This window comes from Chrysemys picta, chromosome 2 (assembly GCF_011386835.1).
Source record: "Chrysemys picta bellii isolate R12L10 chromosome 2, ASM1138683v2, whole genome shotgun sequence".
Classification (NCBI taxonomy): domain Eukaryota; kingdom Metazoa; phylum Chordata; order Testudines; family Emydidae; genus Chrysemys; species Chrysemys picta.
Window position 1 is genome coordinate 44502845 of NC_088792.1, and position 12895 is coordinate 44515739.

A 12895-nucleotide genomic window follows, 5' to 3' on the forward strand; every position below is an offset into this window, starting at 1 on the left:
ATTTCAACATTACCAGTGGTAATCAGCCATCAGGAAAGAAAGTCCCTGCTTGCAGCTTTTTGAACAGTCCTGTTGTTCTTAAAGATGGAAGCATCATGCATCTTCCCTGACCAGCCCACACTGATATTGGTAAAGTGACCCCAGTGATCCAGCAGCACTTGCATTACTATGGAAAAGTAGACCTTTCTGTTGATGTACTCTGTGGCAAGGTGGTCTGGTGCTAAAATAAGGATATGCGTGCCATCTTTTGCCCCACTGCAGTTCAGGAAGCTCATTGTTGCAAAGCCATTCACTGTGTCCTGCACATTTCCCAGAGTCACAGCCCTGCGTAGCAGGAAGCAATTAACAGCCCTACACACTTGCATGACAATGGCCCCTGCGGTCGATTTCCCAACTCCAAATTGATTCCTGACTGACTGACATAGCAATCTAGCATTGGCAGTTTCCACAGTGCAATCACCACTCACTTCTCAACTGTCAGTGTGGCTTTAATTCTGATGCCCCTGCGCTGGAGGGCTGGGGCAAATTCGGCACACAGATCCAGGAATGTAGCCTTGCACATCTGAAAGTTCTGCAGCAACTGCTCGTCATCCCAAACCTACATGATAATGCAATCCCACCAGTCAGTGCTGGTTTCTTGGGCCCAGAAGCGGTGCTGCACCATCTCCACCTGCTCCACAAATGCCAACAACCACCTTGAATTCTTTCTGTCTGTCCCACAGCAATCTAGCCTCCAAGGAATCGTCGTCTTGTCCAATTCTCTGTAAATACAGCTGGATCAGGTGCCCTATGCTTGCAATGCTCATGACAATAGCGCAGAGCTGTGCAGGCTTCATGCTCTGTCAGAGATGTCAGATGGTGAGAAGGGACATGCAGATTTGTGGGAATTTTGAAAAGAGATGTGAAATATTATGGGCTGCAGAGGAAATTATGGGATGGGGAACATTTCATTATGGGAAGTTGACCCCATGGCCCCAGTCACTCCCGTGTGACTCATTTCAGCCCCATGAGGCATTGCAAAAACTTCCCAAAACACCTGTGCAGGATGGTGGTAAGTTGCACAGTGGGATACCTAACCATGGTATACTGCACTCTGCATCAATACAAGCAGTCCTGGTGAGGACGCACATCGCTGACACAAGGAGAGTAGCATGCACACCGCACAAGTGCTGTAAAAACGGTGGTGGCTGTACACCGATATAACTTAGGTAGACATAATTTTGTAGTGTAGACATGGCCTGAGGTTTGTCAGGGTAAATTTACAGAAAGTCATAGAGGAGACATGATAAAAATGTCATATCAAACCTGCTTTCTAGATTCACCTTTGTGAACCAAATCTACCCCTTCACATTTAAAAAGGGTTGTTTATAGTTACCTAACAGCATAGGGAGAAACTCATGACACCTTGGAACTAAGCACTCTCACTGACCGGCCAGTAATTTAGTCCATTGTGTTGCTCCTGTGTTGACTCTCAGCTGCTGATCTCTATTAGCTTCACAAGGAGTCCAGTGTTTAACTCGTGCTCTCAGTCAGATTGGTTCAGCTGTTACCATTACATCCATTGTCCTCTCATTCATATCGACCTACATACATTTCACCCCGCACCCCACCTATATGTGAGGACTGTGCCCTTCCTTGCAAATCAACACCTTCACTCTGCCTGCGTCTCCTGAATGGTTATAGCTGTTATTTCATCCAGTGTAGCTCTGGAAGAGAACAGTCTGCAGGTCCAGGAAGAGCAGAGGTTTTGGTTATGCCTGGCCTCTGTGTGGAGGATACTTCCTTGCACATCTGTGTAGTGGCAGGGCACAATTGGGCTCAGTCTTTTCTGAGTAAACAAGTACACATTTTTGTTGAGGAATTCACCTGTCTTGGTTGGCAGTCTTTCCTCTCTCCAGGCCCTACAGCAGGGATCGGCAACCTTTGGCACGCGGCCTGCCATGGAAGCGGCGCGGGCTGAGGGATGCGCTGGCCGCTGCTTCCTGCAGCCCCCACTGGCCTGGAGCGGCGAACCGTGGCCAGTGGGAGCCACGATCGGTCGAACCTGTGGACGCGGCAGGTAAACAGACCGGCCCGGCCTGCCAGGGTGCTTACCCTGATGGGTAGCATGCCAAAGCTTGCCAATCCCTGCCCTACGGAGTCAGACAAAATGCCCTTTCCCTAGAAGTAAATCCTGCCTCATCAGTTCCTGGACAGATTCCTGCATATGCTCACAAGCAGAAGTAATCCCTGTCTGCTCCTTGTAATGAGATGCTTGGTTTGAGATGGAATGTCTGAGGCCAGAATAATTTTATCAAAGGGAAAAAGCTATCCATGGATATGCAAGTTAGACAAACTGTCTGACCAAATGCACTTACACTAAATTCTCTATCAGCAACTTGATATAGAGACTTAGTAATTTTATATGACATGTATATTGAATGGTACTGTCATATTGAATGTATTTTTCTTTAAGTATTTTGCCATGTGTTTTAATCAACTACCTTCATGCATTTTGGAGAACAACAGAATAATGCGGTTTAAAAAGCAACCTAAAATATATATGCGATACCCACAGTTAGTTTAAATTATGTAAAAAAAAATCATTTTACTATTTTGAAATATATATGGCTTTGTCACAAATAAAAATACAATCTGCTCAGTTTTTTATTAGTGCACAATTGTAAAAACAGTTCCTTCCCTCCTCATTTATATATTATATAATCTGTCTTCTAATTCACGTACAACTGGGAGATTTATATGTGACTAAACTGGATTATTATGCTATCAATTACACTGTTTCTCATATAAAACCCACACAGAAGAGAACAAAACAATGTGAGGGATCAAATGCTTAAAAACATATTGCAACCAATTATTGGCCAATTTACTTTTAAGTAAATGAGGTTCTTTCCTGGGCAGTTACACTCAGCAAAAGGTCCAGAGCTCTGAGTTTGACCAAGCTGATAAAACGAATTGTTGGAGATGATAAATCCTACTAAAGACAACACACAGGTATTCTGTTTCCCACATCTGCTTTTTATTAGGAGAACACTAAAGCTGTCTGGAGGTTCTTTAAATATATGAAGTATAGGTCTTAACAGGTGTGCTTAATGTTGTCTAAATCATAACACCCTACTGAAAAAGCTGCAAATCTCACTGCCTCAGACTGTTCCCATAAATACACAAGAGCTAGCTAAAAGTCAAGTTATTTTCTCTGCACTTTCAGAATTGTCAAACTGTTCAGAGTTTTAATAGTATCAAGCACTAATTTAATCCAGTGAACTGCGCACTGAATAGAAAATGATTCCACCAGAAGTCTGAGGCCTAGTTAAAGCACTGGACTGAGAGGCAGGAGATCTATTACAACTAGACCAATGACTTGCTCTGGGATCTTGGCTAAGTCACCTAAACCCACATTTCCAAATCCCCTGTGCACCCCATAACAATTCCTCTGGGAGTTGCTGCTTGGACTGTGAGCAGGCTCCCTCAATGTGGGGCTATGCCAATAAGGCAACCTGTGCTTAATATTCAGTAATATTATAATGAGGGGTATCCTAAAAGTGCCTAAGGTGTACATATAGCTCTATATACCTCTACCCCAATATAACGCTACCCGATATAACACGAATTTGGATATAACGTGGTAAAGCAGCGCTCTGGGGGGGCGGGGCTGCGCGCTCCGGCAGATCAAAGCAAGTTCAATATAACGCGGTTCCACCTATAATGCGGTAAGATTTTTTGGCTCCCGAGGACAGTGTTATATCGGGGTAAAGGTGTATATGTATATAATATTCTCTACTTGTCAAAAGACAAGGAGGTTAGTGGGAGCAAGTGAGCAAACATGTTTGAATTATGGTCCTCTTATATTATTTTGGTATCTAGAGAGACTTAGAACTATGAGGTGGTAGAAGATTTGGAATGTCCATCAGTAGAACACTGCTAGACACATCCATGAGCTAACTAGCTGGCTGTGCTCTTGCATCCAGATAACTATTCACACAGCTGGTTCAAAACCAGTCACTTTGAACAATACACAGAAAACAAGCTATTCAGCTATGGAAACATACTATGGGCTTGATTCTCTTCACACCTACATGAGGGTAACTCAGGAGCGGCGCCAGGGTTTTTGCCGCCCTAAGCGGCAGCGCTCCTCCTCAGAGCATTCGGCAGTGGGGGTCCTTCCACTCCGTGTCTTCGGGGCACTTCGGCGGTGGGTCCTGGAGCAAGTGAAGGACCTGCCACCGAAGCGCCCCGAAGACGCGGAGCGGAAGGACCCCTGCCACCGAATTGCTGCCGAGATGGCAAAATGCCGCCCTCCAAATCCTGCCGCCCTAGGCAACCGCCTAGGGTCATCTAGTGGAAGCGCCGGCCCTGGGGTAACTGTTGACTTCAGTGGAGTTACTCTTGCTTCTGTGTTGGTGCAATTGAGAGGAAAATCAAGCCCATTCCGCTTTGTTACCTACTGCTTCTGGAATGCAGATGAATAGACTAAATTAAACTGCAGGCTACCTACTGTTGTGGAAAGGCTTCAGTGGGGTTTCTTGGCTCTCCATCACTAAATATAAAGTTGCAGGGTGGGAGAAAGTGGGAGAACAAGTTGGAATTATTAAAAGAGAAATAGCTCAAGCAAGAGTTTTGCCTGCCAAAACAAACAGAACACATGATCAGGATCAAAGACACATTGGATATGGTCCAGAACTGATTTTACAGTACATTCATTTTATCTGCATTCTTGCTTGCACAATGCTGTGGACTGCCATATTTTGATAAAATACTATTTTAAAGACAGAAAGAATCCTTTCTTTCCCTTTTGCTTATTTTCTATGTCCTTGACAGAATCTTGAAGAATTCATCCACTTTCTCTCTCATTAGAGCCTGCATCACAATCATGTTGCACCCACAAAACAGGGTACTTTGGAGTCAAGGTAAATTGAGGGTCAAAGACCCAGTTCTGCTGTAATTTCTGTAAGAAGTGATCACTACTTTGAAAATATTACCAAGACTGTTCTGAAACTGATCATTCCTCTTTCCAGAGTCTTAAGGAAGGACTGGTACCAGCACTTACATGTAAACCTTGCCAGATTAATAACAAAGTAAACTTAAAACTGGTCACCCAATATAAATAATTGAACTGGGGCCTGAGGCACCATCTAGCCATCTCCTCCTATCCAAGACAACTGAGATCCTCTGGGCTGTCCTTATTTTCCATCCATTTTAAGGTTCTGTCTTGAATGGACTAAGAGCAGCACCTTCTCAATTCAGCATTCTGTCCTATGATCCCCCTTCCCTGTTTATGTCCACCAGAGTCCTTCTGTAGTTTTCAAAGCTTGATATGAAGCCTCCCTTTGCAGCTCTGTTCAGCATTGCCCATTTTGGCCTTCCTTTATCACCTTTTCCTTTCTGGATTTCCTTTTCTCCTGTTTGTCAGATTGGCTCGGTTTTCTCTTTTTCTTCCCCCACCCCAAGCTGCTGGCTTCCATTCTTTCTAACTTATTGTTGCAACTTGGGTAGTCTCCCAGATGCCTTGTGATGGGTGGCACTCCTGAGTAAGTACCAGTTATACTTGTGCTACTTGCAAACAGAAGAGTTGGGGAAATAACTGCCGATGAAGACAATCCCCAAGCAATGGCTAGCAGTCAGCCTTGCAGTAGTTTCTGAAAAGCTTGCGTGAACAAATGCTGCTATACCTATGAAATCAAAAAGTGATGAGATGTTTTATATATCCCCTGGCCTTGTAGCAATTTGATGTGTCCACGTGGCAACATCATTCTTGACAATCCATTTTGGTATGTACACACACGGTTTACCTGACAACTGTGATTGTATCAGTGCATTTTGGGACACCTTGTAAACCATGTTTTCAGGTACTATTGTTGAAAGCAGGGATTTTGGAATCATTTGCAAATGTGTACCTCACAAAGGGACAAAGTGAGGGAGACAGTTTGAACCAGCTGCAATACTTCTGGCTTACTATCCCCACTGGGGAGAATCATTAGAGAATGCACTGGTTCAACAGACCTGACTAAAGATCTGTCAATAGATGTTGCAATCAAATCACACTATAAGAGTCATTTCTTGTAAAGTTCCCCAGACAGCGTAGACTGTAACTTTTTGGTATTGCTTAATGTAATGTATATTTACAACACCTTTTAACCTAATGTAGGCAGTGCCCATAAAGGAAACTCTTGATTGTGTAATATGAACATAAATGTTATGCTAATTTTAAAGAATGTGGAAGAGGGAGACTACTCCCGTGTGTAACTACTCAATATTTTGTTACAGAAATGAAATGTTTAACAAACTAACCTGTAAAAATTTCTGCTACCAGTGTGATAGTATGACTGTACTCTTCAGTATGTCTGAAGAGTTCATAGTGTCAGTGCAAAGGTGGCTAGTGTAAGCTATTTTTACCTTCCCTGAGTTCCTGGGTGTCAGACCGCAGCTAGTCTGTTTACCTGCTAGCTTAACCCCCAGGCAGTTTAAGAGCCCAGCCACCTGACTGGTTAAACAGCACAACTGGTGGAGGGGATCAGCAGATATGTTCTTAAAACCAGCAGCAGGCCGCACTGGTTGCTCAAAGCATTTGACTGTGGATGCATTAGTCTCTGCTCCTGCCTTTTCCCAGCCCTGCTCCTATCTTCCCTGATTCCAAGTAACCCTGTTCTGACCTTTGCCTTGGATTTCTGGCTCTGACTCTACCTTGACCGTTGGCTTTGGCCTCTGGTTTCTGACTTTGATGCTGACCCTTGCTTCTGTTTCCCTGCTCTGGATGTCTGCTCCTATCATTAAGCCTGAGTCCTGCTCTGACAACCAGGCAGAACTGCCCATGTCCGGGTTTCCAACACTGTGTACTGGTCCGGTCAGCAGAAGGCTGCTCTAAATTATGGCAGTTGCCAATGGCTCTGGGGGGTCAATGCTGCAGGGAAATCTTGGTCACACCCATTTCCCAACCCTTTATATTTCTATGCAGGTTCAATGTCATTTGGCTGCTCCTTCAGTCACTGACCGTGCTGATTTTCAGATTACTTTGCACTGGAGGCGCAACACAAAGTGGAGTGGATAATCTGAGCCTCTTAATCTGTATGTCTGGAATTGCAGAACTCCGGAATTACTTTGGAATTTAGGAAGTGGCAGGGTTAAATCAATTCTTATTTGAAATTCTTGACATTTTCCCAAATATATTTTCTAAAACAGAACAGCAGTGCTTGCAAATATTTTGCATGTATAGAAAAGCTATTTAAAGTGTTCAGAGTAGCAGCCGTGTTAGTCTGTATCCGCAAAAAGAACAAGAGTACTTGTGGCACCTTAGAGACTAACAAATTTATTAGAGCATAAGCTTTCGTGGACTACAGCCCACTTCTTCGGATGCATACAGAGTGGAATAAATATTGAGGAGATATATATACACACATACAGAGAGCATAAACAGGTGGGAGTTGTCTTACCAACTCTGAGAGGCCAATTAAGTAAGAGAAAAAAGTTTTCTCTTACTTAATTGGCCTCTCAGAGTTGGTAAGACAACTCCCACCTGTTTATGCTCTCTGTATGTGTGTATATATATCTCCTCAATATTTATTCCACTCTGTATGCATCCGAAGAAGTGGGCTGTAGTCCACGAAAGCTTATGCTCTAATAAATTTGTTAGTCTCTAAGGTGCCACAAGTACTCCTGTTCTTTTATTTAAAGTGTGCAATTTCTAAAAATAGTGTAATATCCTCAAGAAGAGAAATGAATAATAATAAATACTTTTGGACCCCTCGCAGCCCAAACCATGCCAGAGTTTCATATAAATATGGCAGCAATTATAATACACTGGATCCAATGAGATCACCTGCTAAAAACTGATTGATAAATGGTGTAAACAGTTCCCTAAGTATTTTATTACAATCTATCTTCTTCTGTCCATTATGTCAACACTATGAACAAGTTTCTTAGAGGTCTGGCTATATGACACTACACATTGGAGAGGTTGTCTGCTGGACATGCTGGACAGCAAAACAGTTGCTGGCATCACTGGAACTAGGATATTCTAAAGGTGTTGTCCCCACAATATAAGAACAAGAATTGCTGAAGACAGGGCTATTCAGACCTAGTTGGTAATTAAGCAGTAACATAATGTTAACAACATGTTTATGATAACAACCCAGTTCTTTACTTTCTCCTGCATCGCCTTGTTAAAACAGCAGCAGAGCATGACTCAGTTCTGTGTCCAGGTGGACATTCCCAAAGCAACGTGGTACACTGTTTTCTACCTCCTGGCAGCTGGATTAAGGTCAGTTCTGCTCAGATTTACACCCAATGGATCTCAATTGACTTCAGGATGGCAAAACAGTTTGGGCAGAATTTGGGTCAATGCCTTGGAATTGCTCTCAGTCCCTGACTGCTCAGATATTTAGGGGACAATTCTCCTAAAATACACACAGCAAATCTAAATTCTGATATTCTCCTTTCCCGTTAACATTAATGGAAGGTCTGTACCAGCAGGGACAACAGAATATCAGTCTACTTCCATCACTTAAATCTGAAAAGAGAATTTTGCTCTTAAATACCATTGTTAGATACTGAAGTCAGGTCTCTGACACAACAGTGTAAAGCACTACCACTCAAGCTGTTTTATTAAGAGAAATGCCCCAATCAATGGTCATTTTGATTGATAAAATGCAGATTGAAGTGAGTGTTTAGAAAAAGAATAATCTCTTAAAATATGCCATTGTTTAATTTAAAACCAAATTATTCTGATCTAAATTGCCTATCAAAATAACAACCAATTACTTCCTGCAGCACGGCTTGTGGGTTTTTTTTCTTCTTAATCTGTTGTGAAACAGAAGGACTGGAGGTATCAGAAAGAAACCTTTTTGTTCTTACTCCTTTCCTGATCAAATAAGGTCAGTCACAAAGGTGTCTGTGCACGTAAACCAAGGCTTTTCAGCCACCCTGTCATTCTCTAATATCATTCATTGTTTCTTCGTTACAACTGTACTCATAGCCCCTAAAGCCCCCTGTTAGTGTGGTTTAAACTAACTTCAACCTTCTAAGACCCAAAACATCTCCTCTGCCATGATCTCTCACATTTCAGGTGGAAAGAAATAAGTGGAATTAAACCAGGGATGAGCCTGACTCAGAGACCATGAGTTACTTAAATTCTATAATAGAAACTATGGTGGCTTCTCTCTGAAGACTGCTGCCACCCAATAATGGTGCTAAAGCAATAGAGATTTATAGAAACACCACATGATATTTCCTATATCCGTGTACTTTAGAATGTGATACATAAGACATAATGCTGATTTGGGTTTGTTCTGCTCTTAGCAATTTGGTGGCTGCTCTAAGCCCTGCAGGAGTTCTGGAGGTACAGTACTTTGAAAGTTAGGTCTCCATAGTAACATGATGAATGTCTAGCCAACCTTATGGACTGGTATCAGGTGCAATTCCCTTATTATTCCAATTCACCCTTATTCGCAATGCGAAGTAAAAAACAGTAATTTCCCAGTCCTGGAGTCAGTACATGTGTGAAACTTGAGTTGAAGTCAATGGGAGTTTTGTGTGTAAAATGACTGACTGTTAGGACATTTTATTATGGCAGGTGTGGATAAACGGACAGTGAGTCTCCCATGCTGGAATTGATCTTGGGCTGTTCCTTACATGCCCTCTATCACAAAACAGATTTTAAAGTCTAGCTACAACTAGCCCTAAGTGTATGTATGTGCGCGCACACACACATTTTAAATTCAGTCTTATAGTTAATTTTGAGTTGGATTTTGTTGTATAAAGACCCCTGGCTTCACTTGAGAACAGGATTTTCCTGGGTGTTTAATGAATACAGCTTGACATTTTTTGGCTGAAACCTTTCCTGTTGAAAAATGAGGTTTCACTGAAAACAATGTGTTTCTTTAGGAAAATATCACTTTTGGTGATTTTTTTTTATTTTTTATGGGGAAATTTTGAAATGACATTTCAAATTGAAATTTTGTTTTAGTTTTGAAAGATGAAAAGAATTTGAAAGTTTTGCCCCCCATCTCCCTTGCCCCTCCTTTTTAGTGACTGAATACAATAACATGAATAATGTCCAAAGCTGCCCTCCCTTCTCTCCTCTCTTCCACCACCCCCCCTCTACCTTTTCCGAGCTTCTCCAACTTGGTCACTTTTGCAAAGTTTGAATTTCACTTTTCTGCTTGACACTTGGTAACTCTTCCAAAGTTGGAGAAGTTTTGAAAAGTTAGAGTGAAAAAAGGGAGTGTGGGTGGGAGTTGGGTAGGATGGTTCCTGGACATTATTTGTTTTATTGCACTCAGTGACAAACAAGAATAAAGGAAGACAGTGAGTGTGAGGAGGGATACCCTAAAACTGGAAAAAAAATCTAGTCTTCAAAAATAAAAATGAAATTAAAATTTGATTTCAAATTGAAATAAAAATCATGTCATCCAGACAATTTCTTGAAAATCAAATGAAAAAATCACATGAAATAATTTTTTTCCCCTACCATTTGTTAGTGAGTATGTTTTGGAGCTGCTCTCTCCTTCCATTTTGTCCTAAGACAATCTCAAAATGAACTAAGAAAAGGGATTTGGATACAAAAGAGCAGGCTGAGAATGTACAGATCCTCAATATGATGCTTTAAAGTGTTTGTAATCTTCCTGTGTAGCACGAAGTGAGCTACTTTAGCCAGCTACGTGTCTTCTGTGTTCTAAGAAGGGAAGTAATTGGAACATGCTGTCTGGCCCACAGCTATACAAACATGTTAAGTACTTTTCACTCTGGAAGAAGAAAGTACTAGTAAACGTGATTTCGCATAGACTACTGAAATATTTTGGTGCAGTAAGAGTACTTTCTTAGTTATTACAATTTCATGCTATTCTGAATCATTACTATCAACAAATCCGGGAACTTTGGAAAGGTCATATCTCAAAAAAATAAAGTACAGCCTCAACCGCATGCATCGTTTTATAAAAGAACAAGAATCTGAATAAAATGTGCTGTACTTTGAGTAACATTTTATATGATTGCAGGTTTACAGGGAATATGAAATTTTCATATATCAAAGATAAGAATAGTTCTGACAGCCTCAAGTGGCCTCTGAATTAACAGTCTGGTACAAGTCATTGTTAAGGAAAAACCTTTTCCCTTCTGCAACAATGGAGACATTTGCTTATCAACCTATAAAATATAAATTTTAAACAATAATACATTATTATTGAAACACTGATTTCTGACCATAGCAACAATGAAGTCCATATCGGAATCTGCAAAAGGAAAAAGAAATTTACAGTATCTAGCTATCCTTTCAACAACTGATGAGTTATAACTCCAGGATCAGGAAACTCAAATACCATCGGAATGTCTTTGCTTTGATTGCTAAAATCCAAAACAAAATTTCTGGTATTGTAGTTACCAAGAAACTCTGCTTTTCAGTCTAGTTAATATATATATATATATATTTTTAACAAAAGCCGTATTTCTGGGTGCTTTGCTTACTTCCTATGACAAATACCTTTAAAAGACTGAATAAACTTGGGATCAGATTTTGTGTTTTTATGAACTGTGTAACAGACAGACCTGATTTCCAGTCCACCGTTAATTTTTATCTTACAAAAAAGTCCCAACAAATCTCTGGTGGTGCCCCTTTCCATCACCTCTTCGCGGGGAACATTTGTGAAAGGTGATTAACAGAGAAGAAAGAGACAGGAAACAAGCCATCCCTATGTATGTCACGGGGGAAAGTCAGGGCAAACTCATACGGGACCCTTTAGAAGTTTGAGTTCATGGCCATCTGAGTAGTGCAGACTTGGCAAAAATATAACCTGCCTCGGCTCAGGAAGGGCAGGGAGCAATTTTGCGAGCAGTCCCGCTCCGCTGGAGCTGCGGGAGGCGAGGGACACCTGAGAAATTTACTTACCTCCCGCTCCCGCGACTCTCGGAGAGGGATGATGCCTGTAGTGAGCAAACCAGCGCCTCCCCAGCCGGGATCGGGTCGCTGCAAAAGCCGCGTCTCACAGCTTGGAGCGGAGTGGAAGAGCTCTGGGACTCGCGAGCCTCCCAGGCATTTATCAACCAGCGGGGAGGGAAGGAGGGGGGAGAGAGAGAGATTTTGCAAGTCTGAGCACTGTGCAGGGTGAGAATTTCCCGGCAGCGCCCCAGGGAAAGCCCCGCAGCTGTGCAGGGCGAGAGAGGTCACGCTGGCACCGCCACGCGCCTGGCGCCCGGCCAGGTCTGGCTGAGCTCCCGCGGGCGCAGCAGCTGCACGAGCGGGGCATGGCTGGGGACACAGCACTGCAGGAGCGGGTGGGACATGGGGCCAGAGCCTCTTGGGCCTTCCAGCCCCCGCGGTGGAGCCCTAGGCCCGGGGCTGGCTCTGTGCCCAGGCCGGGAGGGGCAGCGTGTGGCTCTGGCTGACCGCGGCTGCCCGGCAGCGCTGGGGCAGGAGAGCGGCCCTGAACCTGGCCTAACTGAGGCCAAGGCCGGGCGGGGCTGGGCTCTGCCTGGGTCAGAACAGGGCAAGTGACAGGGCGGCTTCAAAACAGCCTGTGCCCTGCCCCTACCACCACCCAGCGCCAGGCACAGCCCCGGTGGGAACCTGATCCCTTAAAAGTAGGGGTGGGCCTAAGGTGGGCCCCTTGAGATGGGGCCTTGCACCCTCCCCAAACTCAGCGGAGCTACTCTTGTTTAAGCCCTTCAGTGGCAGGATCTGCAGGTGTCTATGGCCCACCCTGGCTGGAAGGCAGCAGCAGTCACCTGTCACGCCCCTTGCGTGAACCTCACCATGGAGCCAGGAACATAACAGCTAGTCCACTGGATTTGAGCAACAGGTTGTTTTCTGGGGCACATTAGCTCATAATTCTCCCATGTAGGGGACAAGCCTTCCAAATCTTCTCTGTAGCTGCCTCTGTGCTTTCTAGCAAGGCATTATATCAGAATA

The 12895-nt window shown here is 43.3% G+C and overlaps 1 protein-coding gene across 1 annotated transcript in view; it reads right to left on the bottom strand.

The window, feature by feature from the left end:
* Window positions 1-12321, bottom strand: part of STEAP4 (STEAP4 metalloreductase) — a 32978-nt gene extending 20657 nt beyond the window's left edge. Inside the window, exon 1 of the mRNA XM_005282421.5 lies at window positions 11876-12321. The gene's annotated coding sequence lies outside the window, so the exon portion shown is untranslated. The remainder of the gene's footprint in view (window positions 1-11875) is intronic.
* Between the last annotated feature and the right edge of the window lie 574 nt (window positions 12322-12895).